Here is a 7,082-nt window from a genome sequence, read left to right as displayed (position 1 = left end):
GCCCACAAGAAACTTAAGATGTTGGTCAGAAAATACATCCTAATATAAATATTCATAATGAAAGCAAAGAACTATGAGAATCTAAGAGAGTTTAAAATGAAACTTGACAGAATTACAAAGCACTGAATAAAAATAGCTTATACAAAATCTTTTTACAATTTTAGTCAGAGAGAACAGAATAAACAAAAAAAGTTGAACCAATAAGCTATGTTTAGGAAATGGCCAATAGCTCTTTTTGTCTGAGGCATGGGATAAGCAAGATAGAGACCAAATGGAATAAGGAGTTTGCACCTGATGATGAAGAAATCAGAGTCTGAGTTGACAGTGAGACACCCAGAATGACACACTGCAGGCACGTGGTCAGAAGTGGAGGGAAGACTAGGCCAGGCACACAGATCCCCAGGACATCCGCCTGGAGGCGGGGCGGTGCTTAACCCAACAAATCTCGAAGCAAGTTTAGCATTAAAAAGAACCCGGGACACTGCTGCTCAGGGTAAGGAGGAGGAACAAGGACGATGGGCAGGACAGGAAGCAGTGTTATGGAGAGCCCTGGGCAGTCGCCGCGGCGGATGACCACAAGACTGATGATGGTGTCGAGCAAACAGGCCGTGAGGTTGGGAGATCGGGGAATGACTGGCGGCGTTGGTTAGACAGAAACACCGGATGTGGATCCATTTTAAATGCAACAGTTAACTCTGAAATGGTTCCCCAGTGTCATGATGGAGATAAGGTATTTTACAAAGTGCAGAATTTATTATGTGCAATAATTTGGGCACTGTGAAAAATCTTCCTCTTCAGTCCTGAACAAGCAAAGTCAAGACAGTGATGGGGACAGTAAACGCAGACTCTTCAGGTTTTGTAGAAATCGAATTCTAAGTTATTAGGCTGAGGTATCCATCACTATGTGGAAAAACACGTTCTGCAAAGCTAGATGTTAAAACAGCTTCTGAAAACAATTGAACCTTTAAGTTCTAAGTTTCATTAAAAAATGAAAATATGTTCCTAGAAAATAATGCACAGTAATCTAGGTGTAAATTAAAAATCTAACCAAAGATGAAAGCAAAGATTTAAATATGAGGAAAATTTAGTAGTTCTCTTTAAGAAAACGAGAACTGGAATGCAAACAAAGGGTGCGTATTCTTGAAAGAAAGTCTCATCTGGGATCAGCATAAGCATTCTTAAAAGCCAGACGTACAAGTTAAAAGCAACTGGCTACTCTACAAACATTGGTTCTTTGTTCTTTTTTTGTAAACACACTAATTGTTCATCTGTTTAAGGTCGCAGGGCTGAGACACGTTAAAGGTATTTGCCGCTGTTGACTCGTCGTGAGCTATGTATTTGCACATAATTAAGAGGCTGCTTGAGCTTGGACACGAATACATGTGCACATTATCTTATTCCTTCAGTGGGTTTTTTTTCAGAATGAAGTTTTCCAAAATGAGGCATGCCTTTGTGAGATTTATGACTTTCCAAGGAAGCAGTATGAACGCACCTCCCTAAATAGCCATAGAATTTGTTAAAGGGACTGTTTAATTAAAGAGACATTGTTCTGATCTCACTGTTGGACTATTTCTAAAGTTCAAAGGAGAGTTATAGGAATTTAGTAGTATGGGTCTTTTCGACCCTAAGATTATGCATATAACAGAAATAAGCAAAAACGTCCAGCTTGAAGACAGGATTATTTTTTATCTAACATAATAATAATTTCTTATATTTTTGGATGCTGTGAACAGAACAAAAGCATTTATATAAAAGATTATTATGTTTTATCACCAACAAAATGTTTAAGTGATCTATTGTCATTTGGTCTTAACATCTTTCCAGAGTTAAGCTATAATTTCTATGAGCTAAATAGAGTCTTCATGTTTTCTCTGTGTTGTGCACACATAAGTTTTCTTACATGAGGGGAGCACTAAGTAGTGCATAAAATGCCATGTCAGATAAAAAGGCTAAGGGAAGGAGGCCAGTTTCAGGGTTAAAAGTCAATATTTTCAATCATAATGCACCTCAAGAACCAAGAACTGAGCATCCAATGATAATGAACATTTTCTCGTGGCATTTATCCATTGTTTAGAATCGCTGAGGTAGGTTACGTTTAATCTGTTACTTAGCAACCATATAAATTTAGTAAATATCCTATTATCCAGAATCTGAATTAATGTATAATTTGTTGGTAACAATATTAATACTAAAATGCTGCTTTTTCCTATTTAATTCATAGCGAGCAAAGTGGAAAATCAATACAGTTTGCTTGAGGGACATACACGTTTCCTGTTTATGTATGCTTGGTTCTAATTTAACCATACCAATGATATTAATACATCATAACTGACATCTAAGCGAGGAATTCAATATCTGCCTGCGGTAGTTTTGAGTTAAAGCCAATTTTGTTCAAGTCTGAAGTCTACTCTGTGATCTCGGCCGACCTGCTTCCTCTTCTCGGTTCTTCCTCTTCCAGAGGATGGGCCTGTTATACCAAATTCATAGCTCAGAGGCGATAAAGAAATGGTCTGACCCAATAGCATAACACCTTTTTGTAACCTAAAGCCTGTCCGTGTACCTTCAGTACCCCTCTCCCGATGCAAGGCCAAAGCCTTTTGTTTGAATAGAGGACAACGATGTATGTCCCTGACCTTTCTGCATAAACCGTGTTTATAATGCACTGCCTAAATTTCCACTTTTAACTTTTAATGTCAAGCAGTAGATTATAAACACTTATGAAAAAATAAAGATTATTCAATATTTTTACATTTTCGTTCACCTTTTACAGTTATTTATCCCACATCTAACCCCACAGATGGTTTGGGAGGAAGGAGAAAGCGATCTCACTTGTCTTACTGAACTTCTAACCTATTTAACTACTTTTCTTTATTCAGAATCCTGTGTTTTACTTGGTTTTCTGCTGTCTCATCAAAATGCATAATAAACGTTGTGAGCAAAAGCTATAAAATAGATGAAATCATAAGGACCCCTGCATCAAGTGACAGGCCCATATTAGTATTTTTACAAGAAAAATGGAGAATTCCAGGTAATTCAGAGTCAATCAATAGCACATAAATTAATACACATCTGTAGTGTGGGTTGTCTCAAGCCGTCTTCAAATACATGATTATCAGAATAAAGCCACAGTCCAACATTTTGCACAGCCTAAAGGATGACTGTCCTGATTGTTGCATGTTCACAAGCACTACATTTCTTAGTTTCAGTTTACTTTCACAGACATTTACATTCGGTGTACAAAGTGAGAACACACTTATCACCTCCTTTCTGCTCTTCCAGGGGGCACAGGGAGACTCTCCTCATATCTGTGGCCATTTTTTTCTGACTCTGTGTTGATCTAATTACAGAGTTTGGGGATAACTTGGTGGGAAGATAGGAGGTGGGAAGAGACGCTGGAGATACTTCACCGAGAGTTGTGAGGAGCTCCTGGGGAGGGTACGCCATGACAGTTGACATATTCTGTCTGCCTGCCTACCTGTCTATCTACCCCTATCATCAATCTCTCTCTCTAACTATCCCTATCTATCATCTATCTATCTATCTATCATCTATCTATCTATCTATCTATCTATCTATCTATCTATCTATCTATCTATCTATCTATCTATCTATCTAATCTAGCTATCTAATCTATCATCTATCTATCTATCTATCTATCTATCTATCGATCTATCTATCATCTATCTATCATCTGTCTATCATCTATTGCTCCATCTATCTTTGTCTATCATCTATCTATGCATCTTTGTATCCATCTACCTATCATCTATCTATCTATTATCTAATCCAGGGATACCCGACTGCCAGGCCATGGACCGGTACTGGTCCGGGGCCTGTTAGGAACTGGCCGCGCAGCAGGAGGTGAGCGGTGGGCTAGCGAAGGAAGCTTCACCTGTATTTGCGGCCGCTCCCCTGCGCTAGCATCACCGCCTCAGCTCTGCCTCAGATCATCAGGTGTTAGATTCTCATAGGCACGCCGATCCCTGGTGCCGAAAAGGTTGGGGACCACTGGTCTAACCTATCCATCCATGCATCATCCATCGCTATCATCTGTGTGACGTGACGAGCGTGGATAGCATGGAGATTTCGGTTTCATGAATTCTACATGAGCACTTTGTTTTCACAAGACCACACTGCTCTTCAAACAGCGTAGTTACTGTTTCCTTAGATTTTATGTTCAAGTGATGTCTGCTCAATTACTAGCTTTTTAGTGTTTTAAGTTATAACATTCTTTTATTTAAATTTAAGACAGCTTTCTTTTATTTAATTCTGTTTATGTTTAGCAGTTCAAATGCCATACTTTGTTATTTTAGTTAATGTATACATAAAATTAACTGTTGCATTTAAAGCTCTAAACAAAACCCAATATAAATACATTTTCAAGTTTTATCTTTTTGTTCTGACTTCTAATGGCTACGGTCCTGATGACTGTGCTGCTTATAAGTTCATCTATAAAAATAAGGATTAAAATAGGAATAAAATGAGCATTTTCATTCTTTTATAATTGAGAAAAGTTGGGCTTATCCGGCTTAAATACTATGGATATTTGGTGTATAAAATTAACTAGGATAGACTACACTTACTGTAGTAGCTAGGATTGCGTTCAGCTACAAATAATAAAAACTCAACTTAAAACTGCTTGTACATAGAGGGGTTTTGTTTATTTTTCCAACATACCAAGTCGTCAGAGGCAGGCTGCCCCGGGCTGTATGGTGGGCCGACACTCTGCTTCGGGTTCCGCCTTTCATGCAGCCATCCTTCACACGTTATGTGTGTCACCTCTCGTTTGCCTCCAGTGTTGCACTGAGTTTCAGAAGAAGAAAACGAGCAGCTGCAGCAGCAGCAGGAGCAGGAGGAGTGGGAGGAGGGGGAGAGGGAGGAAAAACAGGGCAAAAGGCACACAGCAGCTGAATCTTCCTCCTTTAAGAGACATTTCCCGGAAGCCCCAATCGCTATTACTATGTTTCTGTCATTAGCCAATGTTCAGTTATCTCTAAATGCAAAGGGATCCACTGTAAGTTGCAACTTTCATCTCAGCACGTTGTAATTCTGAACCAATGGGAGCCTGTTAGGTTGGAGGAAAGGAAAAATAAACGCCCCGCAGGCAGACATCAGGGTCAGGGTCGGAGGCTCCACTCAGCCCCACACACGTCCTCATTACTGAGTTCTCCCAACTGTGCAGGTCTCTAAACTATCAGCAAACTGCAAATAGTAGCCTCAGATTTGGAGAGGGTAGCAAATCCTCTTTCATACAAAAATATTAAAATGACCAAATTTTAGAGCTTCGTTCTTTGAATTTTCCTGGTTGGGTGGATATTGTGTCTTTGACATCAGAATGTAATCTAAACTTTGTATACCTGCACTTCAAATGTTGTAATAAAACTTTTATGTTGCCAAGTATGTAATTCCTGAACTCTGCAGTCACTGGTAAATGTTAAAAATCACAAGCAGACACCATAAGAAAGAAACAAATGATATGCTTTTCTAATGAAAAGAGACACATCATATAATATCACATTCTATCTCAGTATATTCTAAGTCTGGAGTGGAGGTGCTAACGGGTACTATTTAAAAGTGTTATATTTTTATGTCAACGTAAATGAAATATTTATAATTTTGATATGATTCTTCCAGCTTTGAAAAGGAGGCTAAATTTACTTTTAAAAAAATTGTACCTCTTCTTGGATTTTTGCCAAGACCCCTTAGGCACCAGTCTGAAATAACTCCCTGTGACCTGAAAACTATTTGCTCCAGTTTGAAGCTAGACGACATGTAAAATGTTGATAACTAAACTTTTTATACATGCCTTAGCTAAAATTCAGGTTCGTTTCCTCATTTTCCTATTTCTAATGATACCTGCTAGAAGAACAAAGACCGGTTCCGTGGATATAATAGCAAATATTCAATTATTTTTCTCTTTGTAAATTGGATTGGTTACAGCCTTATCATTTGTGAAAGAAGATAAAATTGTCTGTAAGGAAAAGGGGTGTATTTTTAGTTTTTCAAAGATTTGCTTTTAGTATTATTTATTATGTTTTGATGACAGTGGGCGGAGAAGTTATATTCGAAGAGTTTCTTTCATTAACGTACAAAACATAAAATATATATATGTATATATATTTAACTTTTTCTTGTTCCATCACTGGCCCAGAACAAAGTCTGGTTCAAACCCTCATTTCTCTGGTGTACCCACCACCTCGCTGCAGGCACCTGGGGTCTCCTGACATTCTGAGCAGCTCAGAGTTAGCCCAGCTCTGTGCTCCTTCATGGTACTAACTTGCCTCAGGCCTGTCTCTTTTTCCTAAAACTTGCTTATCTTGTATTCTAATATGACAGACACTGTGTTATTCCTGCCCACACTGGACAATTTATTAGAGAATCCTATAAATTATTGTATCTTAGCACAAATCTCTGGTGTTAAATAGTGAGACGGTGTTATCTGAAATGTTATAAACTGGCTTCTTCGTGACGGTATTGCCGAAAGATGTTAATACACGCCTTATTTAAAACTATTAAAACATTTTAGAAATGGTACATCGCACATGTGCTCTCTCTGTTTAATTTCTTTAGTTAATTGGTATCCAATCTATTTTGACTAGAGAAAACATCCTTTTATAGCATGACGAAAGGAGAAACAGAGGAACTGCGATTTCCAAGAGGAGACAGAGGAGAGGAGCTAGGAAGGGAAGTGACAAGGAGCCGTCGGACATCGGGACAGGGTAGCGTGACACGAACCCCGGGAGAAAGAGCACCGAGGCGATGAATGCTGCACCAGCTGAGTGAGACTCACAAAGAAGTGAACTGGGAAGTGATCGGGGGTCATAGAAATGTCAGTTTGGGTCGAAAGAGGCGACTTAAATCAGATTATAATGGAGCATGAGGAGACAAATTAGAGAGTGTGACTTTAAGCAATCTTCATGATGTGTGGGTGTAAAAGGCAAGAGGGAGGGAGACAGGACACACAGAAGAAGGTAAACATTTTGGACTTTTCTTAAGCTGATGGGAAGAATTAAAGAAGTGGAGAATCCTGGGAAGAGAGCCAGGCCGAGCAACATCAGTTTGGAGCAGGTGGGCCCCTGAGC

This window comes from Pteropus vampyrus, unplaced genomic scaffold (assembly GCF_000151845.1).
Source record: "Pteropus vampyrus isolate Shadow unplaced genomic scaffold, Pvam_2.0 Scaffold451, whole genome shotgun sequence".
Taxonomy (NCBI): Eukaryota; Metazoa; Chordata; class Mammalia; order Chiroptera; family Pteropodidae; genus Pteropus; species Pteropus vampyrus.
This window is presented reverse-complemented; position numbering follows the sequence as displayed.